Below are 26080 nucleotides of genomic sequence, written 5' to 3' on the forward strand. Positions count from 1 at the left end.
GGCGCACATTTCTGACCTTTTTTGATGTATAAAGCGCACCAGGTTACAAGGTGCACCGCCGAAGAATGGTCTATTTTCGGTCTTTTTCCATATATAAGGCGCAGTTTGTATGTTTTCCAAATATAAAGCACACCGGATTATAAGGCGCATTGCCGATGAATGGTCTACTTTAAAAAATGTTCCATACGTAAGGCGCACCGGATTGTAATGCCCACCGCTGATGAACGGTCTATTTGCGTTTTTTTCATATATAAGGCGCACCGGATTATAAGGTGCACTGCCAATGAATGGTCCATTTCAGACCATTGTTCATATATAAAGCGCACCAGTTTACAAGGTGCACTGCCGAAGAATGCTCTATTTTTGGTCTTTTTCTATATATAAAGCGCACAGGATTATAATGCGCACTGCGGATGAACAGACTATTTAAAAAAAAAATCCTTTCATATATAAGGCGCACATTTCCGACCTTTTTTGATGTATAAAGCGCACCAGGTTACAAGGTGCACCGCCGAAGAATGGTCTATTTTCGGTCTTTTTCCATATATAAGGCGCAGTTTGTATGTTTTTCAAATATAAAGCACACCGGATTATAAGGCGCATTGCCGATGAATGGTCTACTTTCAATTTTTTTCCATACGTAAGGCGCACCGGATTATAATGCCCACCGCTGATGAACGGTCTATTTGCGTTTTTTTCATATATAAGGCGCAGCGGATTATAAGGCGCACTGCAGACGAATGGTCTACTTTCGATCTTTTTTCCTATATAAGGCGCACCTGATTATAAAACGCACTGCAGATGAATGGTCTATTTTAAAAAAATCTTTTTTCAAATATAAGGCGCACCAAATTATAAAGCGCACTGCCAATGAATGGTCCATTTCTGACCTTTTTTTGCATATATAAGGCGCACCAGATTACAAGGCGCTCTGCCGAAGAATGGTCTATTTTCGGTCTTTTTCCATATATAAGGCGCAGTCTCTATTTTTTTTCATATATAAAGCGCACCGGATTATATGGCGCACTGCCGGTGAATGGTCTACTTTCGTTTTTTTCCATATATAAGGCGCACCGGATTATAATGCGCACTGCCAATGAATGGCCCATTTCCGACCTTATTTCATATATAAAACGCACCAGATTACAAGGCGCACTGCCGAAGAATGGTCTAGTTTCGGTATTTTTCCATATGTAAGGCGCAGCTTCTATTTTTTCATATACAAGGCGTACTGCCGATGAACGTTCTATTTTCGTTCTTTTTTCATATGTAAGGCGCACCGGATTATAAAACGCACTGCTGATGAATGGTCTATTTAAAAAATATATTTTTTCAAATATAAGGTGCACTGCCAATGAATGGTCTATTTCCGAGTTTTTTTCATATATAAGGCGCACCAGATTAGAGGGCGCACCGCTGAAGAATGGTCTATTTTTAGTATTTTTCCATATATAAGGCGCACCGGATTAAAAGGATCACTGCCGATGAACGGTCTATTTGTGATATTTTTTCATGTATAAGGCGCACCGGATTAAAAGACGCACTGCCGATGAATGGTCTATTTTCTATCTTTTTGCCATATATAGGACGCACTGCCCACGAATGGTATATTTTAGATCTTTTTCCATACATAAGGCGCACTGCCGACGAATGGCCTATTTTCGATCTTTTCCATATACAGTATAAGGCGCACCGGTTTATAAAACGCATTGCCAATGAACGGTCTATTTAAAAAAAAATAAAAAATTCATATATAAAGTGCACCGGATTATAAGGCGCACTGCCAATGAATGGTCCATTTCTGACCTTTTTCATATATAAGGCGCACCAGATCACAGGGCGCACTGCGGAAAAATTGTCTATTTTCGGTCTTTTTCCATGTATAAGGCGCACCGGAATATAATGCGCACTGCCGATGAACGGTCTATTTGAGATCTTTTTTCATGTATAAGGCGCACCGGATTAAAAGGCACACAGCCGATGAATGGTCTATTTTCTATATTTTTCCACATATAAGGCGCACTGCCGACGAATGGCTTATTTTCGAACTTTTTCATATATAAAGCTCACCGGATTATAAAACGCACTGCCGATGAATGGGTTATTTTTTTAATAACTTTTTTCATATATAAGGCGCACTGCCAATGAATGGTCCATTTCCGACCTTTTTTCATATATAAGACGCACCAGATTGCAAGGCGCACTGCCGAAGAATGGTCTATTTTCCGTCTTTTTCCATACATAAAGCTCACTGAATTATAATACGCACTGCCGATAAACGGTCTATTTGCGATCTTTTTTCATATATAAGGCGCACCGGATTATAAGGTGCAATGCCGACGTATGTTTTATTTTCGTTTTTTTTTTTCATATATAAGGCGCACCGGATTACAAAATGCATTGCCAATGAATGCTCCTCTTCCGACCTTTTTTCATATATAAGGCGCACCATATTACAAGGCGCACTACCGAAGAATGGTCTATTTTTTTTCTTTTTTCATATGTAAGGCGCACTGCCAATGAACGGTCCATTTCTGACCTTTTTTCATATATAAGGCGCACCAGATTACAAGGCGCACAGCCGAAGAGTGGTCTATTTTTGTTCTTTTTTCATATATAAAGCGCACCGGATTATAAAACGCACTGCCGATGAATGGTCTATGCTCGTTCTTTTTTCATATATAAGGCGCACCGGATTATAAAATGCACTGCCGATGAATGGTCTATTTTTAAAAAGCTTTTTTCATATATAAGGCGCACCGGATTATAAGGTGCACCGCCAATGAATGGTCCATTTCTGACCTTTTTTCATGTAGAAGTCGCACTGCCGGAGAATGCTCTATTTTCGGTCTTTTTCCATATATAAAGCGATACCAATATTTTGTCAAAATTATCACGGACAAATTATTTATTAATCTACTTGTTCATTTACTGTTAATATCTGTTTATTTTCTCTTTTGACATGTTCTATCTACACTTCTGTTAAAACGTAATAATCACTTATTATTCTCTTCTTTGATACTTTACATTAGTTTTGGATGATACCACACATTTGGGTATCAATCCGATATCAAGTAGTTACAGGATCATACATTGGTCATATTGCCAGAAGATTGTGGATGGCTACCAAAAGCGCCTTATTGCAGTGAAACTTGCCAAGGGACAATTTGGAGGTAATCCTCTTTTTCCATTGTCCCATCAGTGGTTAGAGTGTCCACCCTGAGATCGGTAGGTCGAGTCATACCAAAGACTATAAAAATGGGAGCCATTAACCTCCCTGCTTGGCATTCAGAATCAAGGGTTGGAAATGGGGGTTAAATTACCAAAAAAATGATTCCCGGGTGCGGCCACCGCTGCTGCTCACTGCTCCCCTCACCTCCCAGGGTGTGATCAAGGGTGATGGGTCAAATGCAGAGAATCATTTTGCCACAATCTTTGGTACTTTAACTTTATAAAAGGTTGAATATTTTGATACGTTCTAGAATGGATGGTTTTTGCCGCTGTCGGATGAGGAGTCGTAATGGAAAAGCCGATCAGAGAGTTGAGTAGGGTGGGATTTAGCCCACCTATACGGTAAGCGCTTGTCGCCCCACCGTTTTTAATTACCGCCGCACCAAGGAGCTCCACCCTGATTCCTAGGAACCCGAGATTATGCGAGGACGATTACCTAAAAGTGAATCCCGATTAACATTTGGAGGCTGTCTCCCCCCATTCAGTTTGATGGCGTGCCTCCATCTCTAATCCACTTTATCGCCCGTCCCTCCAGCCTGAGCACCCTAACTCCCTTTCTGCCAGGCGGGCCCCGCCAAGCCGCAGTGGCAGCTCACACGTGGGATTAAATGCAGGGTTTGTTGGCTCAGCGCAGCATGGCGGGGAGCACGTCCCGCTGATGTCGGGGCTGTTCCACTCGCGCTCGTCTCCCGGCGCGCAGACACGACGGTGTCAGGTAATTCTCCGAGGAGGAGCCGCGCGCCCCTGCGGGGAGCGGCGGGGAGGCCTGTATCGCATCTCAGGAGTTGTAATAGCAGCTTTGAAGACTCCAGTCCACTAATCCCACGTCATGTGATCATGTGTCTAATAGAGCGGGCCCCTAATTCGGCAGCATTGTGGGGGATTTCTTCGCTGTCACTTGCACCCGTTACAGTCGGGAGAGTGCTATGTGTCGGGGAAAATAAATAGGAGATTGCCGCGCATGGCTACACTTGGAGACGTACAGTCATGGTCTAAAGTTCACATACACTTGTAAAGGACATAATGTCATGGCTGTCTTGAGTTTCGAATAATTTCTACAACTCTTATTTGCGCCTTGGAGCACATACTTCATCCATCCATCCATCTTCAACGGCTTATCTGGTATCGGGTCGCGGGGACAACAGCTCCAGCAGAGACCCCCAGACTTCCCTCTCCAGAGCACATACTTGTTGGTCACACAAAACATTCATGAAGTTTGGTTCTTTTATTAATTTATTATGGGTCTACTGAAAATGTGACTGTGATAGTCTATCGCTGTCAGGGTTCCATGGACCACCAAGAACTGACATGACTGCAAGCAGTTTGTGACTTTGTTTATTTTTCAATTAAACTCAGTCTCTGGTTGGGTCGCTTTTCAGCCCCTTCCTCTTCCACTGCTCGCTCTTCCGGTCGCTTTTCGGCCTCCCGCGTCGTCGTCTGTCCCTCGCTCTCTGTTGATTTCGCCCTGCATGTGCTCGCGTCTCTCCAGCTCCTTCTGCCCCGTCGTTCTCGGCTGCCTGCCCTTTTACACACTGGGAGGGGATTACACAATTGTGCGCGGCCGGGCGATCCACGCACCTGATGTTTATTACGGCAACGATCCCGGCGCGCCCCGCCTCACCGCTGGCCCACCGGCCACGCCTCCTCGCCGCCATCTCGGGGTCGGCCCCGGCATGCCCCGCCTCACTGTCGGTCTGCCGGCCACGCCTCCCCACAGTGACCTTAAATCTGAGGAACACTATGCAGAGCACATACTTGTTGGTCACACAAAACATTCATGAAGTTTGGTTCTTTTATTAATTTATTATGGGTCTACTGAAAATGTGACTGTAACAGTCTATCGCTGTCGGGGTTCCATGGACCACCAAGAACTGACATGACTGCAAGCAGTTTGTGACTTTGTTTATTTTTCAATTAAACTCAGTCTCTGGTCGGGTCGCTTTTCAGCCCCTTCCTCTTCCACTGCTCGCTCTTCCGGTCGCTTTTCGGCCTCCCGCGTCGTCGTCTGTCCCTCGCTCTCTGTTGATTTCGCCCTGCATGTGCTCGCGTCTCTCCAGCTCCTTCTGCCCCGTCGTTCTCGGCTGCCGCCCTTTTACACACTGGGAGGGGATTACACAATTGTGCGCGGCCGGGCGATCCACGCACCTGATATTTATTACGGCAACGATCCCGGCGCGCCCCGCCTCGCCGCTGGCCCACCGGCCACGCCTCCTCGTCGCCATCTCGGGGTCGCCCCCGGCGTGCCCCGCCTCACTGTCGGTCTGCCGGCCACGCCTCCCCACAGTGACCTTAAATCTGAGGAACACCATGCCACGTATAAAATACTACACGGTCTAGCTCCATCCTATCTTGCTGATTGTATTGTTCCATAAGTCCCAGCAAGAAATCTGCATTCAAAGAACTCCGGCTTATTAGTGATTCCCAGAGCCCAAAAAAAGTCTGCGGGCTATAGAGCGTTTTCTATTCGGGCTCCAGTACTATAGAATGCCCTCCTGGTAACAGTTAGAGATGCTACCTCAGTAGAAGCATTTAAGTCCAATCTTAAAACTCATTTGTATACTCTAGTCTTTAAATAAACCCCCTTTTTAGACCAGTTGATCTGCCGTTTCTTTTCTTTTCTGCCCCCTTCTCCCTTGTGGAAGGGGGGGCACATTGGGCCCTGTTTTGCTGCCAATGGAACTGGTGCTTTACAGAGAGTAAATTAGACTTAGACTTAGACTTCCTTTTATTGTCATTCAAATTTGAACTTTACAGTACAGATAAGAACAAAATGTCGTTGCATTAGCTCATAGCAGTGCAGGATAAAAGAGCAATAAGGTGCAGATATAAATAAATAGATTACTTTTTCATATACATCCACGTTTATGGATGTATATCCATCCATCCATCCATCTTCTTCCGCTTATCCGAGGTCGGGAGAGGGAATCCCAAACTTCTCTCTCCCCAGCCACTTGGTCCAGCTCCTCCCGGGGGATCCCGAGGCGTTCCCAGGCCAGCCGGGAGAGATAGTCTTCCCAACGTGTCCTGGGTCTTCCCCGTGGCCTCCTACCGGTCGGACGTGCCCGAAACACCTCCCTAAGGAGGCGTTCGGGTGGCATCCTGACCAGATGCCTGAACCACCTCATCTGACTCCTCTCCATGTGGAGGAACAGCGGCTTTACTTTGAGCTCCTCCCGGATAGCAGAGCTTCTCACCCTATCTCTAAGGGAGAGACCCAACACCCGGCGGAGGAAACTCATTTCGGCCGCTTGTACCCGTGATCTTGTCCTTTCGGTCATAACCCAAAGCTCATGACCATAGGTGAGGATGGGAACGTAGATCGACCGGTAAATTGAGAGCTTTGCCTTCCGGCTCAGCTCCTTCTTCACCACAACGGATCGATACAGCGTCCGCATTACTGAAGACGCCGCACCGATCCGCCTGTCGATTTGGATGTATATTGTCTTTATATTCCAGCGAGTTAATCCATTTTGGGGGGGGGGAATTGAGGGGATTATTTTAATGCGTTCAGGAGTCTTACGGCCTGAGGGAAGAAGCTGTTACAGAACCTGGAGGTTCTGCTACGGAGGCTGCGGAAGCTCTTTCTAGAGTCCAGCAGGGAAAACAGTCCTTGGTGGGGGTGGGAGGAGCACCTGAGCACCGGCTCCCCCCCCAGGGCTGCTTCCTGAGTCCGCCGCTGTTCACGTTGATGACCCATGACTGCTGCACCAGGTCCACTACTAACCACATTGTGAAGTATACGGACGACACAACAGTAGTGGGCCTCATCCGTGACAACAACGACGTGGACCACAGGGAGGAGGTGAAACATCTGGTTGACTGGTGCAGAACCAACAACCTGGTCCTGAACGTCGACAAGACCAAGGAGATCATCGTCGACTTCAGGAAGAAATGGGACAATGAGAAAGGAAGATTACTTCCAAATTGTCCCTTGGCAAGTTTCACTGCAATAAGGCGATTCTGACAAGCCACTCCTCTTGACAAAATTGGTGCAGTTCAGCTAAATTTGTCGGTTTTCTGACATGGACTTGTTTCATCAGCATTGTCCACGTGTTTAAGTCAGGGCTTTGGGAAAGGCCATTCTAAAACCTTCATTCTAGCCTGATGTAGCCATTCCTTTACCACTTCTGAGGTGTGTTTGGGGTCATTGTCCTGTTGGAACACCCAACTGCGCCCAAGACCCAACCTCCGGGCTGATGATTTTAGGTTGTCCTGAAGAATTTGGAGGTAATCCTCCTTTTTCATTGTCCCATTTACTCTCTGTAAAGCACCAGTTCCATTGGCAGCAAAACAGGCCCGGAACATAACATTACCACCACCATGCTTGGCGGTAGGTATGGTGTTCCTGGGATTAAAGGCCTCACCTTTTCTCCTCCAAATATATTGCTGGGTACAGCTCAATTTTTGTTTCATCTGACATCACATGGACAAAGATAAGACCTTCTGGAGGAAAGTTCTGTGGTCAAATGAAACAACCATGACATTATGTTCTTTACAAGTGTATGTAAACTTTTGACCACGACTGTACATGATGGGTCGACCACAGGATGTGGACTTTAAGGGCGCTCTGTCCCCTGGGTAACTTGCAATTAGTACGTACAAGTCGTAAATCAGTCAACTAAATGACATATTTAAGCGAAATTTAGTTGAAAGGAATTCTTGTTTTTTCTTAAAATGAAATTTGTGGTCACCCGTCCAAAAAAGTACGCTTAAAAGGGTCATATTATGATTCTTTCTCGACATTAAAAACATTTCCTGGTGTTTTGCATAACAAGTAATGGTGATGCTTTTGGTTATGTTTTCTAACCATCTCCAAGTCGCTTTCTGACCGTCTTTTAAAGGGGAACTGCACCTTTTTTTATTTTTATTTTGCCTGTTGCTCACAGTCATTATGAGAAACAAAAAGATAAACGTTTAAATAATTCGGCATGGCTTGGCTCAAAAGTTCCAGATTCGCGGCATGACCATGTTGCACTCTCTCGGGTTCCGTCTGCCCCAACGTCTCGCCCGCTTCCTTCCTTCATCCTCTGTATATTCAGCTTCAAAAAGGTAGTGAATTGTGAATCTTCATTTTTCCGAAAATAGTCGTCTTCGTTGTTTGTTACCAAGTCAGCCGTAATTGGAAAACACACTCGCGTTTCATTCTGGGTGTAGGAACAAATTTGTTGCAGGAAACGGAAATAAATACACTGAATAATTAGTTCCAACTGTGCACAAAATGACCAAACTACGATAAATATATTACATATTGTTATGAAAGTGTCTGTTACTACATTATATATATATATATATATATATATATATATATATATATATATATATATATATATATATATATATATATATATATACATATATATATATATATATATATATATATATACATATATATATATATATATATATATATATATATATATATATATATATATATATATATATATATATATATATATATATATATATATATATATATACACTACCGTTCAAAAGTTTGGGGTCACATTGAAATGTCCTTATTTTTGAAGGAAAAGCACTGTACTTTTCAAAGAAGATAACTTTAAACTAGTCTTAACTTTAAAGAAGTACACTCTATACATTGCTAATGTGGTAAATGACTATTCTAGCTGCAAATGTCTGGTTTTTGGTGCAATATCTACATAAGTGTATAGAGGCCCATTTCCAGCAACTATCACTCCAGTGTTCTAATGGTACAATGTGTTTGCTCATTGGCTCAGAAGGCTAATTGATGATTAGAAAACCCTTGTGCAATCATGTTCACACACCTGAAAACAGTTTAGCTCGTTACAGAAGCTACAAAACTGACCTTTCTTTGAGCAAATTGAGTTTCTGGAGCATCACATTTGTGGGGTCAATTAAACGCTCAAAATGGCCAGAAAAAGAGAACTTTCATCTGAAACTCGACAGTCTATTCTTGTTCTTTGAAATGAAGGCTATTCCACAAAATTGTTTGGGTGATCCCAAACTTTTGAACGGTAGTGTATATTTGCAGTGTGTATATTGTACATATTACATATTGTTATGAAGGTGTCTGTTACTACATTATATATATACTTGCAGTGTGTATATTGTACATAGCGCATATTGTTATGAAGGTGTCTGGTACTATATTATATCCAAGCAACGTCTTTTTCACGGACGCCCCTGCTTATTTCAGGAAGACAATGCCAAGCCACGTGTTACAACAACGTGGCTTCGTAGTAAAAAAGTGCGGGTACTAGACTGGCCTGCCTGTAGTCCGGACCTGTCTCCCATTGAAAATGTGTGGCGCATTACGAAGTCTAAAATATGAGAAGGGAGACTGTTGAACAACTTAAGCTGTACATCAAGCAAGAATGGGAAATAATTCCACTTCAAAAATGTCTCTCCTCAGTTCCTCAGTGTTGTTCAAAGGAAAGGCCATGTAACACAACTTTTTTGCAATGTGTTGCTGCCATTAAATTCTAAGTTCATGATTATTTGCACAAAAAAATGAAGTTTGTCAGTTGGAACGTTAAATATCTTGTCTTTGCAGTCTATTCAATTGAATATAAGTTGAAAAGGATTTGTTGTATTCTCTTTTTATTCACCATTTACACAACGTGACAACTTCACTGCTTTTGGCTTTTGTAGGTTTTTGTACAAATATTAGCCCTTGAACTTAGCTCTAACAACTAAAGTGGTAGGTTTTCTAGCAAGGGTGGACACTGTAGGCGAGAGCAGCAAAAAATGTCGTTTTGTTCCCATTTTAAGTAGCCCGGGAGCAAAAAAGGCTCCCGAGTCAAGCCGCGAGTTGTCTTTGTGCGCTCGCCTCGTAAACACTTAAGAGAATCCCAACGAGGTGGCCCTCTGATCAATAATGGCATCTCTGGTGACGGGCGCAGGCGGTCTGATGGCACATCACACATGATGGGAATCAAATACCTTCAAGAATAGCGAAATTGTCTCCTCCATAATCATAAGCTGTCAAATGTTAGGAAAAAAGAGGGAGGAAAAAAAAAATGCAACAAGACCCTCTGAGTATAGCGTGTGATCATGGCGGGTCTGTTGAGGTTTGCGTGACATTTTTAAGTCCTCTCTCTCTTTTTCTTTTTCTTTTTTCCGAGCGACTATCTCAAAGGTACCGCTGGGTTAACCTTAACACGTGTAGAAGCATTAGCGCTATTGACGACGGCGGCGTGTAATCCCGCGGTTTGATATTGACACTGCTGAAATGCTAAACTCGCAGATAGGGGGACGAGGGTGTGTGTGTGTGGGGGGGGGGTGACGCGGGAAACGAGTGCCGCGCCCGGTGCATGATGCCGCACCGCCAATCAATTAATACTTTAAAAGTGGAACCAATTCTTACTCGCCACACCCCCAGCCAGGCCTCGCCTAATAATGGACGCTAAGCCACGGCAAATTCAATCTTAGTACATTAGATACAAGCCCTTTAAAGATGGAGGAGGGGGGAAATAGTTGCATTTTTAAAAAGTTCCAATGCGCGACACCCTTGTGTGGTGTTCGGGTCTGTGGGACCCGTGTTCATTTTTTTAATTAAAATGAAAAATGATACAATTCATACATTTTTCAAACTGAGACTCACTGACTTTGGCTCATTTTCTGTGAAGAACATATATCAGAATACATATTTAAAGGCCTACTGAAAGCCACGACTACCGACCACGCAGTCTGATAGTTTATATATCAATGATGAAATCTTAACATTGCAACACATGCCAATACGGCCGGGTTAACTTATAAAGTGACATTTTCAAATTCCCGCCACACTTCCGGTTGAAAAACTCCTTTGGATATGATCTATGCGCGTGACGTCACAAAATCCACGGAAGTGGTTGGACCCCATCGGACCCGATACAAAAACCTCTTGTTTTCTTCGACAAAATTCCACAGTATTCTGGACATCTGTGTTGGTGAATCTTTTGCAATTTGTTTAATGAACAATGGAGGCTGCAAAGAAGAACGTTGTAGGTGGGAGCGGTGTCTTAGCGGCTAAGTACAATACTTACAGCAACACAACAAGGACTACTTACCCTGATAGCAGACGCCTAGCCGATGCTTGCCGCCAAACCCACGGATGAAGTCCTTCGTCGCGCCGTTGATTGATTGATTGATTGATTGATTGAGACTTTTATTAGTAGGTTGCACAGTGAAGTACATATTCCGTACAATTGACCACTAAATGGTAACACCCGAATAAGTTTTTCAACTTGTTTAAGTCGGGGTCCACTTAAATTGATTCATGATACAGATATATACTATCATATATACTATCATCATAATACAGTCATCACACAAGATAATCACATTGAATTATTTACATTATTTACAATCAGGAGTGTGGAGGGGGGGTGGGGTGGGGGGGGGGTAGTGGACATAGAGAGAGAGAGAGAGAGAGAGAGAGAGAGAGAGAGAGAGAGAGAGAGAGAGAGAGAGATCAGAAGGCATAAGAAAAAGAATCTGCATTTGATTGTTTACATTTGATTATTAGCAATCCGGGGAGGGTGTTAGTTTAGGGTTGTAGCTGCCTGGAGGTGAACTTTTATAGCGGTTTTGAAGGAGGATAGAGATGCCCTTTCTTTTATACCTGTTGGGAGCGCATTCCACATTGATGTGGCATAGAAAGAGAATGAGTTAAGACCTTTGTTAGTTCGGAATCTGGGTTTAACGTGGTTAGTGGAGCACCCCCTGGTGTTGTGGTTATGGCGGTCATTTACGTTAAGGAAGTAGTTTGACATGTACTTCGGTATCAGGGAGGTGTAGCGGATTTTATAGACTAGGCTCAGTGCAAGTTGTTTAACTCTGTCCTCCACCTTGAGCCAGCCCACTTTAGAGAAGTGGGTAGGAGTGAGGTGGGATCTGGGGTGGAGGTCTAGAAGTAACCTGACTAGCTTGTTCTGAGATGTTTGGAGTTTAGATTTGAGGGTTTTGGAGGTGCTAGGGTACCAGGAGGTGCATGCGTAATCGAAAAAGGGTTGAACGAGAGTTCCCGCCAGAATCCTCAAGGTGCTTTTGTTGACCAGAGAGGAAATTCTGTAGAGAAATCTCGTTCGTTGGTTAACCTTTTTGATTACCTTGGTAGTTCTGTGAGGTCCGGTTGCTAAGTTGCTAAATTAGCCTAAGCGTCGTTAGCAACAGCATAGTTAAGCCTTACCAGGCTGAGAATGTTTAACCGTGTAGTTACATGTACATGGTTTAATAGTATTGTTGATCTTCTGTCTATCCTTCCAGTCAGGGGTTTATTTATTTTGTTTCTATCTGCATTTGAGAACGATGCTATCACGTTAGCTCAGTAGCTAAGTGTGTCACCGATGTATTGTCTTGGAGATAAAAGTCACTTTGAATGTCCATTTCGCGTGCTCGACTCTCATTTTCAAGAGGATATAGTATCCGAGGTGGTTTAAAATACAAATCCGTGATCCACAATAGAAAAAGGAGAGTGTGGAATCCAATGAGCCAGCTTGTACCTAAGTTACGGTTAGATCAGGGGCGTCAAACGTACGGCCCGAGGGCCGGATCAGGCCCGCGAACAGGTTTTATCCGGCCCGCGGGATGAGTTTGCTAAGTATAAAAATTAATCTGAACCTTTTGAATGAAAGAAACTGCTGTTCTAAATTTGTCCACTGGATGTCGCAATAGCAATTCTTTGTATCATTGTAGATGATGCTACATATGTACAAAATAAACAACATGATGTTAGTACATCAGTCAAGGAAAATGATCAAACTACATAAATAACAAACATTTTCATATATTTTTTTTATTTTGATAGATTGAAAATTAACACCAATGAGTTGACTGATGAACATTGTCACATAATTTATTCAGAAAATATAAATAACGACATATAAAGATAGAATACTATTAACTGCAACATGTAAGTGTAAAAAAACAACAACAATATTATGATTTGTACAATTTCAGAATGTGCTTGTTTTATTTTTTTTTAAACAAAGAAAAAGATCTGAAGTTGTCTTTATATTTAAGTTATCGTGCTGTGATTTTACTAGTCCGGCCCATTTGGGAGTAGATTTTTCTCCATGTGGCCCCCGATCTAAAATGAGTTTGACACCCCTGGGTTAGAGCGAAAAAAGATACGTCCATCACTGCCTCTCAAGTCCTTCACTGTAACGTTCCTCATCTACGAATCTTTCATCCTCGCTCAAATTAATGGGGTAATCGTCACTTTCTCGGTCCGAATCTCTCTCGCTCCATTGTAAACAAAGGAAAATTGTGAGGATATTACCTCCTCTGACGTCACGCTACTTCCGGTACAGGCAAGGCTTTTTTTTTATCAGCGAGCAAAAGTTGCGAACTTTATCGTCGATTTTCTCTACTAAATCCTTTCAGCAAAAATATGGCAATATCGCGAAATGATGAAGTATGACACAGAATGGATCTGCTATTCCCGTTTAAATAAAAAAAAATCATTTCAGTAGGCCTTTAATGACCACACACCATACACCCCCCCTACACCAGACCTGGGCATTCTACGGCCCGCGGGCCACATCCGGCCCTTTGTGTGTCCCTGTCCGGCCCGCGTGAGGCCAATCATAAATTACAAAATACATTTAAAAAACTGTCTTTGTCGAGTGTGCAATACAACGGTGCTGCTTTTGTTTTGAAAAGCGTTATTTGTGTTACTTCCGTGTGGACGTATGCTCGCGCGCGATTGTGAGTGAATGTGAACACTGGCAATCACAAATTAGAAAATAAAAAAAAAAAAACATCTATGTCGTGCGTGCAATACAACTGTGCTGCTTTTATTTTGAAAAGTGTTATTTATGGGCGTATGTCCGGGTGTAACCTGTGAGTGAAGGTGCACAGCGACAAGTGATACCCGGTTATCCCCGAGACGCTAAAAAGAGAAAAGTTGATGACGAATGGCGTGTTTTCAACAAGACATGGACTGCCAAGTATTTCTATACAGAAATTAAAGGTAAAGAGGTGTGCTTAATTTGTGGTACACAGGTTGCTGTGTTTAAAGAATATCATTTGAATCGCCACTACACGACGAAGCACGGGGAAAAATACCGGAATGTGTCTGATGAAGCGTGCGCAAGGGAGGCTGATGCGTTGATGGTAAAACTGCAAACCCGACAAGGACTTTTTGCCATATTTCACACCCCCAGAGATGCAGCCGTCAGGACAAGTTTCGTCATTTCTCACAAAATCGCCAGAAAAAGTAAGGCGTTTTCTGACGGAGAGTTTATTAAGGAGTGCTTATTGGACTCTGTTGCGCTGATATGCCCGGAGAAAAGGGGCGCATTTGAGAACGTGTCACTCTCCCGACGCACTGCAACGAGTGCTGAAGAACAGCACGGCCGACTTTGACTGTTTTTCGCTGGCTTTGGATGAGAGCTGCGATGTACGTGACACCGCCCAGCTGCTCATCTTCTTACGTGGGATAACTGCAGACTTTCAAATCAGGGAGGAGCTGGCAGCCATGCAGTCAATTAAAGGGACAATCACAGGTAATGACTTGTTCACATAGGTAAATGCGTGTTTGGACATGTTAGGACTGAAATGGGACAAGCTGGCAGGTGTGACAACAGATGGTTGTCCAAATCTGACAGGGAAAAATGTTGAACTTTTAAAGAGGATGCCGGATAAAGTGACAGCAATTGACATTTTTGCATTGTATTATACATCAGGAAGTGTTGTGTAAGACAGTGTTAAAAATAAAACCATCAAAAGCAATCTGCTTTTGTATAAAGTTAAGTTAGGTTAAATGAAATTATTATTATTATTGTTATTATTATAATTTATCTTACGGTATATCAAAAATAATTTTAGCAAAATTGAAATGAAATATTGTCGGTGTGGCCCTCCAGCAGTGCTCGGGTTGCTCATGCGGCCCAAGGCTCTGTACCGAGGATGTCGTTGTGGCTTGTACAGCCCTTTGAGACACTTGTGATTTAGGGCTATATAAATAAACATTGATTGATTGATTGATTGATTGATTGAAGGTAAAAATTAATTGCCCACCCCTGCCCTACACATTTCTCTTACATACAAGTAGTCCGGGTCCACTGGGCCCTGGGGCTAATAGAAGTGTGGAAATTGATGTTTTGTGTACCACACGCGCGCGCACACACACACACACACACACACACACACACACACACACACACACACACACACACACACACACACACACACACACACACACACACACACACACACACACACACACACACACACACACACACATACACACACAGCAGGCCTAGACAGGAGGAGGACAGAGTGTAGGTACACAGAACATCAGAGGGTCAAATGTGCGAGAAAATGAGAGCAGACAGTGTTGACAAACAATGTTGCAACCTTGCATGGGAACCGCAGGTGCAGAAACACAAAAAGAAGAATCCCTGCGGGATGCAGAAACTGGCAGAGAAATTTTCCGTGCAACATTCACATTGCAAGAACTTCCAGAAGCTGCAGTACTTCCAGTACAGAATAATGCTGCTAAGATCCTGATAAGAGTGCGGAAATACGACCATATCACACCAACTCTCAAATCCCTTCACTGGCTTCCTGTTCCACTCAGGATTGAATTCAAAGTCTCCCTACTCACCCGCCAGTGCCTCCATGGAAATGCCCCCCCCCCCCCTCTACCTCAAAGAACTACTCACCCCCAAATCCTCCACACGACACCTCCGCTCCGGACAGGCTAACCTCCTCCAACCTCCGAGGACAAAGCTACGAACAATGGGAGACCGGGCTTTCTGCTCCGCCGCTCCCAGTCTGTGGAACGTTCTCCCTGACCACCTGAGGGCACCACAGACTGTGGATGCTTTTAAAAAAGGCTTAAAAACCCTTCTTTTTAAAAAAGCCTTTTTTTTTTAGATACATGCATACGAGTTTTAGCTATTTTGCTGTTCTCATTTTTTTATTTATTTTTTTTTAATCTTTTTTTTTTTTTTTTTAATACACTGTAGCACTTTGAGGTTGTTTACTCAATGTAAAGTGCTTTTTACAAATAAAATCTATCATTATTATTATTATTGTTGTTGTTACTCAGCAAGCGTTTGTGGGTCTGATGGACCCGTTGCATTTTGTGGCTTTTAATGCCTCACAATCAAACACTTTTATGTTAAAATACTGAACAGATGTTTCTTGGGATAGGGTAAACATCTGTTAAGTATTTTAACATAAAATTGTTTAAATTGTGAGGCTTTAAAAGCCACAAAATGCAAGGGGTCCATCAGACCCACAAACGCTGGCTGAGTAACAACAATATGAACATTACACAAGGGTTAATGAGGACGTGCGGGGGGGAGGAAATGTCTTGTGTGTGTATGGATGAATAATCCAACCAATATGAAATATTAAGTCACTATTTTACCCGGCGTTTCTCCTCCGGCTGTAGCGATAGGCTGGATAATAAAAGCTTTTTTTTTTATTTCCTCTGCTCGGCTCCTGCTTTGAATAAAATACAGAGGTGCATGAAGGGGGGAAGCTCAACTATCTGGAGGCGAGCGCACGTCTGAATTACACGGCAAATATATTCATTATTCCTCACTCAAACATTGTTGATAGACGTCAGTTTCATCGCCAGTCTTTTGGCTCAGGCGGTAAATAAGTAAATATCTTTTTATTCTCCGCAGCGGAAAAAACTTTGTCGTTTTTCAATTTTTTACGGCGTTTGCTGCCCGGGACTGACTTGTGATGGTACTCACTCACCTGTCACTGGCTATAGGTGCACCTGCACTGATTGGCATCCTCTATCACAGTGTTTTTCAACCACAGTTGTTTAGTGTGCCGTGGGAGTTGATGTAATTTCACCTCAATCAATGTTTATTTATATAGCCCTAAATCACGAGTGTCTCAAAGGGCTGCACAAGCCACAACGACATCCGCGGCAGAGAGCCCACATAAGGGCAAGGAAAAACTCACAACCCAGTGGGACGTCGATGTGAATGACTATGAGAAACCTTGGAGAGGACCGCATATGTGGGTGACCCTCACTATTATGTTAGATCCACTATGGACTAAACTCTCACTATTATGTTAGATCCACTATGGACTGGACTCTCACTATTATGTTAGTTCTACTATGGACTGGACTCTCACTATTATGTTAGATCCACTATGGACTGGACTCTCACTATTATGTTAGATCCACTATGGACTGGACTCTCACTATTATGTTGGATCTACTATGGACTGGACTCTCACTATTATGTTAGATCCACTATGGACTGGACTTTAACACTATTAGGTTAGATCCACTATGGACTGGACTCTCACTATTATGTTAGTTCCACTATGGACTGGACTCTCACTATTATGTTAGATCCACTATGGACTGGACTCTCACACTATTATGTTAGATCCACTATGGACTGGACTCTCACACTATTATGTTAGATCCACTATGGACTGGACTCTCACAGTATTATGTTAGATCCACTATGGACTGGACTCTCACTATTATGTTAGATCCACTATGGACTGGACTCCCACTATCATGTTAGATCCACTATGGACTGGACCCTCACACTATTATGTTAGATCCACTATGGACTGGACTCCCACTATCATGTTAGATCCACTATGGACTGGACTCCCACTATTATGTTAGATCCACTATGGACTGGACTCCCACTATCATGTTAGATCCACTATGGACTGGACCCTCACACTATTGTTAGATCCACTATGGACTGGACTCTCACTATTATGTTAGATCTACTATGGACTGGACTCTCACTATTATGTTAGTTCCACTATGGACTGGACTCTCACTATTATGTTAGATCCACTATGGACTGGACTCTCACACTATTATGTTAGATCCACTATGGACTGGAATCTCACACTATTATGTTAGATCCACTATGGACTGGACTCTCACAGTATTATGTTAGATCCACTATGGACTGGACTCTCACTATTATGTTAGATCCACTATGGACTGGACTCCCACTATCATGTTAGATCCACTATGGACTGGACCCTCACACTATTATGTTAGATCCACTATGGACTGGACTCCCACTATCATGTTAGATCCACTATGGACTGGACTCCCACTATTATGTTAGATCCACTATGGACTGGACTCCCACTATCATGTTAGATCCACTATGGACTGGACTCCCACTATTATGTTAGATCCACTATGGACTGGACTCCCACTATCATGTTAGATCCACTATGGACTGGACTCCCACTATCATGTTAGATCCACTATGGGCTGGACCCTCACACTATTGTTAGATCCACATCTGCGGTCCCTTCCAAGGTTTCTCATTGTCATCCCACCGGGTTGAGTTTTTTCCTTGCCCTGATGTGGGATCTGAGCCGAGGATGTCGTTGTGGCTTGTGCAGCCCTTTGAGACACTCGTGATGTAGGGCTATATAAGTAAACATTGATTGATTGGTTGATCAATCTTCAACCTGTACAAATAAACACTGCACCGTAAAATAGACGCCATTCATTCTGACCCATTTGTACTAAAAAAAGTTTATTCCACGATATTGGAAAACATTGCAAATTATATTTATTTGTATAACGGAATGTGCATCAGATACCCTCAATCCTAGAGACCTAATCCTGGCTGCAGGATTAGGTCTCTGCTTTTTGCAGATGATGTGGTCCTGATGGCTTCATCTGGCCAAGATCTTCAGCTCTCACTGGATCGCTTCGCAGCCGAGTGTGAAGCGACTGGGATGGGAATCAGCACCTTCAAATCCGAGTCCATGGTTCTCGCCCGGAAAAGGGTGGAATGCTATCTCCTGGTTGGGGAGGAGACCCTGCTCCAAGTGGAGGAGTTCAAGTACCTCAGAGTCTTGTTCACGAGTGAGGGACGAGTGGATCGTGAGGTGGACAGGCGGATCGGTGCGGCGTCTTCAGTAATGCGGACGCTGTATCGATCCGTTGTGGTGAAGAAGGAGCTGAGCCGGAAGGCAAAGCTCTCAATTTACCGGTCGATCTACGTTCCCATCCTCACCTATGGTCATGAGCTTTGGGTTATGACCAAAAGGACAAGATCACGGGTACAAGCGGCCGAAATGAGTTTCCTCCGCCGGGTGTTGGGTCTCTCCCTTAGAGATAGGGTGAGAAGCTCTGCTATCCGGGAGGAGCTCAAAGTAAAGCCGCTGCTCCTCCACATCGAGAGGAGCCAGATGAGGTGGTTCAGGCATCTGGTCAGGATGCCACCCGAACGCCTCCCTAGGGAGGTTTTTCGGTCACGTCCGACCGGTAGGAGGCCACGGGGAAGACCCAGGACACGTTGGGAAGACTATGTCTCCCGGCTGGCCTGGGAACGCCTCGGGATCCCCCGGGAGGAGCTGGACCAAGTGGCTGGGGAGAGGAAAGTCTGGTCTATTTTCGATATTTTCCATATACAAACGTATAAGGCGCACTGCCGATGAGTGGTCTATTTTCAATTTTTTCATAAATAAAGCGCACCAGATTATAAGACGCATTGCCGGTGAATGATCTACTTGCGATCTTTTTTCCATATATAAGGCGCACCGGATTATAAGGCGCACTGCCGACGATTGGTCTAGTTTCGATCTTTTTTTTCATATATAAGGTGCACCGCAGACGAATCGTCTATTTTCGATCTTTTCCATATATAAGGCGCACCGCCCACGAATGGTCTATTTTCGATCTTTTCCATATATAAGGCGCACTGCTGACGAATGGTGTAGGTCTGATCTTTTTTCCATATGTAAGGTGCACCGCCGACGAATGGTCTATTTTCGATCTTTTCCATATACAAGGCGCACCGGATTATAAGGCGCACTCCCAACGAATGGTCTACTTGCGATCTTTTTTCCATATATAAGGCGCACCGGATTATAAGGTGCACTGCCGAAGAATGGTCTAGTTTAGATTTTTTTTTCATATACAAGGCGCACCACCGACGAATGGTCTATTTTCGATCTTTTCCATGTATAAGGTGCACCGGACTATAAGGCACACTGCCGACGAATGGTCTAGGTCTGATCTTTTTTCCATATGTAAGGCGCACCGCCGACGAATGGTCTATTTTCGATCTTTTCCATATATAAGGCGCCCCGGATTATAAGGTGCACTGTCGACGAATGGTGTAGGTCTGATCTTTTTTCCATATTTAAGGCGCACTGCCGACGAATGGTCTATTTTCGATCTTTTCCATATATAAGGCGCACCGGATTATAAGGCGCAATGCAGACGAATGGTCTAGGTCTGATCTTTTTTCCATATGTAAGGCGCACCGCCGACGAATGGTCTATTTTCAATCTTTTCCATATATAAGGCGCACTGCTGACGAATGGTGTAGGTCTGATCTTTTTTCCATATGTAAGGCGCACCGCCGACGAATGGTCTATTTTCGATCTTTTCCATATATAAGGCGCACCGGAATGATAAGGCGCACTGCCGACGAATGGTCTAGGTCTGATCTTTTTTCCATATATAAAGCGCACTGCCGACGAATGGTCTATTTTGGATCTTTTCCATATATAAGGCGCACCGTATTATAAGGCGCACTGCCGACGAATGGTCTAGGTCTGATCTTTTTTCCATATATAAGGCGCACTGCAGACGAACGGTCTATTTTCGATCTTTTCCATGTATAAGGCGCACCGGATTATAAGGCGCACTGCCGACGAATGGTCTAGGTCTGATCTTTTTTTCCATATATAAGGCGCACTGCAGACGAATGGTCTATTTTCGATCTTTTCCATATACAAGGCGCACCGGACTATAAGGCGCACTGCTGACGAATGGTCTAGGTCTGATCCTTTTTCCATATATAAGGCGCACTGCAGACGAATGGTCTATTTCTGATCTTTTCCATATATAAGGCGCACCGGATTATAAGGCGCACTCCCAACGAATGGTCTACTTGCGATCTTTTTTCCATATGTAAGGCGCACCGCCGACGAATGGTCTATTTTCAATCTTTTCCATATATAAGGCGCACTGCTGACGAATGGTGTAGGTCTGATCTTTTTTCCATATGTAAGGCGCACCGCCAGAGAATGGTCTATTTTCGATATTTTCCATATATAAGGTGCACCGGATTATAAGGCGCACTGCCAACGAATGGTCTAGGCCTGATCTTTTTTCCATATATAAGGCACACTGCAGACGAATGGTCTATTTTTGATCTTTTCTATATATAAGGCGCACCGGATTATAAGGCGCAATGCAGATGAATGGTCTAGGTCTGATCTTTTTTCCATATGTAAGGCGCACCGCCGACGAATGGTCTATTTTCGATCTTTTCCATATATAAGGCGCACTGCTGACGAATGGTGTAGGTCTGATCTTTTTTCCATATGTAAGGTGCACCACCAACGAATGGTCTATTTTCGATCTTTTCCATATATAAGGCGCACCGGAATGATAAGGCGCACTGCCGACGAATGGTCTAGGTCTGATCTTTTTTCCATATATAAAGCGCACTGCCGACGAATGGTCTATTTTGGATCCTTTCCATATATAAGGCGCACCGGATTATAAGGCGCACTGCCGACGAATGGTCTAGGTCTGATATTTTTTCCATATATAAGGCGCACTGCAGACGAGTGGTCTATTTTCGATCTTTTCCATATATAAGGCGCACCGGATTATAAGGCGCACTGCCGACGAATGGTCTAGGTCTGATCTTTTTTCCATATATAAGGCGCACTGCAGACGAATGGTCTAGGTCTGATCTTTTTTCCATATATAAGGCGCACTGCAGACGAATGGTCTATTTTCGATCTTTTCCATATATAAGGCGCACCGGATTATAAGGTGCACTGCCGACGAATGGTCTAGGTCTGATCTTTTTTCCATATATAAGGCGCACTGCAGACGAGTGGTCTATTTTCGATCTTTTCCATATATAAGGCGCACCGGATTATAAGGCGCACTGCCGACGAATGGTCTAGGTCTGATCTTTTTTCCATATGTAAGGCGCACCGCCGACGAATGGTCCATTTCCGATCTTTTCCATATACAAGGCGCACTGCCGATGAATGGTCTATTTTTTTTTTCTTCCATATATAAGGTGCACCAGTTTGTAAGACACACTGCCGATGCATGTTCTATTTTCGATCTTCTTTCATATGTTCTTGCTTCCCTGCTTAGGCTGCTGCCCCCGTGACCTGACCTCGGATAAGCGGAAGAAGATGGATGGATGGTAAACATTGCAATATTATATTTATTTGTATAACGGAATGTGCATCAATATTGTACAATTCGGGACCTTGCTGAGGAAATGAATTCTGCCTACTATAATATACAGCGCGTGTCATGTTGTGAAGTGAGTCAAAACAGACCCTTGCAGTTTTAATGGCTGACATTTCTGGCCGTGTTTTGTTACCCCTCGTGCAGGCGTTCCTAATGAAGTGTCCGTGCCTTGGCTGGGTCAGCCGCGTTGCTGCGACCTCACGTCACTGCTGGCGTTCGCCTCGGCCCGCGGAGCGGATGTTTCGCCCCTTCCCTGGCGCTCGGCGTGGAGATCTATACAAATTGTCTCGCCGCCGTCGCGCAGGGAACGTCGGCTCGCAGTCAGGCTGCCTCCTAAATACAACATTAGAGCGACGCGCCGTCGCACGGCTTTCTGCATTATACATTACAACCTGACTCCTGCTCTCCTTCGCATGAATAACTTTCTTTGGCTTTTTTTTTCTTTTTTCCCCTCCCTCTCGTCAACAGTCTCACCCGGACACGTGAAGCCGGGAGGCCACCTTGTCGGAGGAGTTTGACACAGTGTCCATTGTGTAACAGCTGTAAAACACAAATTATTAACTCCACATGCCTGGGCCTCGTGATGAACCGGGATCCCGCCGCGACCTCTGGATTTCGGCCAATAACCTTGGTGGGAGACGCTGATTGAGAACAGGACCGCCGATTCAGGTCAGCCATTGTGCACGAGGGCCGAGGTGCATGACTAATGCGAGGGTGTGGCGGGGGCTGTTTAATCTGCGGGACCCTGCGGACGCGGCAGCTGCACAATGACACCGCGTAGAAACATTTCTCTTTTCGTTTTCGGACATGTTTGTTTGGACAAGCCACACCTTGGAAACACCTTCGGGGACGACGTCGGGGAAAGACAGGGGGAGCAAACAAAGGAAACAAGACAGTGCTTCGGAAACTGAATGGGGAAAACCATCTTTTTTGCAGCTTCGCTCCATTGCACATTTTTTTAAGCACGTTTTTTTTTTTTGCGCTTACCGTATTTTTCTGGACCATAAGGCGCACTGCCGATGAGCGGGTGTAGTCGGGTCTGTTTTCATACAAAAGGCGCGCCAGTGTAAAAGACACACTGCCGATGCATGTTCTATTTTCTATCTTTTTACATACATAAGGCGCACCGTGTTATAAGGCACACTGCCGATGAATGGTCTATTTAAATTTTTTTAAATATTTAAAGCGCACTGCCGATGAATGATGTACTTCCGATCTTTTTTTCCATATATAAGGCGCACCGCCGACGAATGGTCTATTTTCGATCTTTTCCACATATAAGGCGAACCAGACTATAAGGCGCACTGCCGATGAACGGTCTATTTTCGATCTTTTTTCACATATAGGGCGCACCTGTTTATAAAACACACTGCCGATGCATGTTCTATTCCCGATCTTTTTACATACATAAGGCGCACCGGGTTATAAGGAGAAATGCAGATGAATGGTGTATTTTCAATTGTTTTCATATATAAAGCGCACCCGATTATAAGCGCACTGCCGATGAAAGATCTACTTCCGATCTTTTTTCCATATATTAGGCGCACTGGATTATAAGGCGCACTGCCGACGAATGGTCTAGTTTCGTTTTTTTCCTTCCATATATAAGGCGCACCGCCGACGGATGGTCTATTTTTTATCTTTTTTCCATATGTAAGGCGCACCGGATTATAAGGCGCACTGCCGATGAGCGGGTGTAGTCAGGTCTATTTTCATACAAAAGGCGCGCCAGTTTAAAAGACACACTGCCAATGCATGTTCTATTTTCTATCTTTTTACATACATAAGGCGCACCGTGTTATAAGGCGCACTGCCGATGAATGGTCTATTTTAAATTTTTTCATATATAAAGCGCACTGCCGATGAATGATCTACTTCCGATCTTTTTTCCATATATAACGAGCACCGCCGACGAATGATCTATTTTCGATCTTTTCCATATATAAGGCACACTGCCGATGAACGGTCTATTCTCAATCTTTTTTCACATGTAGGGCGCACCGGTTTATAAAACACACTGCCGATGCATGTTCTATTTTTGATCTTTTTACATACACAAGGCGCACCGGGTTATAAGGCCCAATGCCGATGAATGGTGTATTTTCAATTTTTTTCATATATGAAGCGCACCCGATTATAAGGCGCACTGCCGATGAATGATCTACTTCCGATCTTTTTTCCATATATAAGGCGCACTGGATTATAAGGCGCACTGGCGACGAATGGTCTGGTTTCGATCTTTTTGTCATATATAAGGCGCACCGCCGACGAATGGTCTATTTTCGATCTTGTCCATATATTAACCGCCGGTGAATGGTCTAGTTTCGTTTTTTTCCTTCCATATATAAGGCGCACCGCCGACGGATGGTCTATTTTTTATCTTTTTTCCATATGTAAGGCGCACCGGATTATAAGGCGCACTGCCGATGAGCGGGTGTAGTCAGGTCTATTTTCATACAAAAGGCACGCCAGTTTAAAAGACACACTGCCGATGCATGTTCTATTTTCTATCTTTTTACATACATAAGGTGCACCGTGTTATAAGGCGCACTGCCGATGAATGGTCTATTTTAATTTTTTTAAATATATAAAGCGCACTGCTCATGAATGATCTACTTCCGATCCTTTTTCCATATATAAGGCGCACCGCCGACGAATGGTCTATTTTCGATCTTTTCCATATATAAGGCGCACCGGACTATAAGGCGCACTGCCGATGAACGGTCTATTTTTGATCTTTTTTCACATGTAGGGTGCACCGGTTTATAAAACACACTGCCGATGCATGTTCTATTTTCTATCTTTTTACATACATAAGGCGCACCGGGTTATAAGGAGAAATGCCGATGAATGGTGTATTTTCAATTTTTTTTCATATATAAAGCGCACCCGATTATAAGGCGCACTGCCGATGAATGATCTACTTCCGATCTTTTTTCCTTATATAAGGCACACTGGATTATAAGGCGCACTGGCGACGAATGGTCTGGTTTCGATCTTTTTGTCATATATAAGGCGCACCGCCGACGAATGGTTTATTTTCGATCTTGTCCATATATTAACCGCCGGTGAATGGTCTAGTTTCGTTTTTTTCCTTCCATATATAAGGCGCACCGCCGACGGATGGTCTATTTTTTATCTTTTTTCCATATGTAAGGCGCACCGGATTATAAGGCGCACTGCCGATGAGCGGGTGTAGTCAGGTCTGTTTTCATACAAAAGGCGTGCCAGATTAAAAGACACACTGCCGATGCATGTTCTATTTTCTATCTTTTTACATACATAAGGTGCACCGTGTTATAAGGCGCACTGCCGATGAATGATCTATTTTAATTTTTTTAAATATATAAAGCGCACTGCTCATGAATGATCTACTTCCGATCCTTTTTCCATATATAAGGCGCACCGCCGACGAATGGTCTATTTTCGATCTTTTCCATATATAAGGCGCACCGGACTATAAGGCGCACTGCCGATGAACGGTCTATTTTTTATCTTTTTTCACATGTAGGGTGCACCGGTTTATAAAACACACTGCCGATGCATGTTCTATTTTCTATCTTTTTACATACATAAGGCGCACCGGGTTATAAGGAGAAATGCCGATGAATGGTGTATTTTCAAATTTTTTCATATATAAAGCGCACCCGATTATAAGGCGCACTGCCG

General features: G+C 43.7%; 1 long non-coding RNA gene across 1 annotated transcript in view; it reads left to right on the forward strand.

The window, feature by feature from the left end:
• The window catches only part of LOC133657629 (uncharacterized), a 256487-nt gene that overhangs the window by 184593 nt on the left and 45814 nt on the right, over window positions 1–26080 (forward strand). The window contains exon 13 of the long non-coding RNA XR_009827305.1: window positions 22880–23080. This is a non-coding gene — a long non-coding RNA (uncharacterized LOC133657629). The remainder of the gene's footprint in view (window positions 1–22879; window positions 23081–26080) is intronic.

The sequence above is a fragment of the Entelurus aequoreus genome, linkage group LG09 (genome assembly GCF_033978785.1).
Source record: "Entelurus aequoreus isolate RoL-2023_Sb linkage group LG09, RoL_Eaeq_v1.1, whole genome shotgun sequence".
Classification (NCBI taxonomy): domain Eukaryota; kingdom Metazoa; phylum Chordata; class Actinopteri; order Syngnathiformes; family Syngnathidae; genus Entelurus; species Entelurus aequoreus.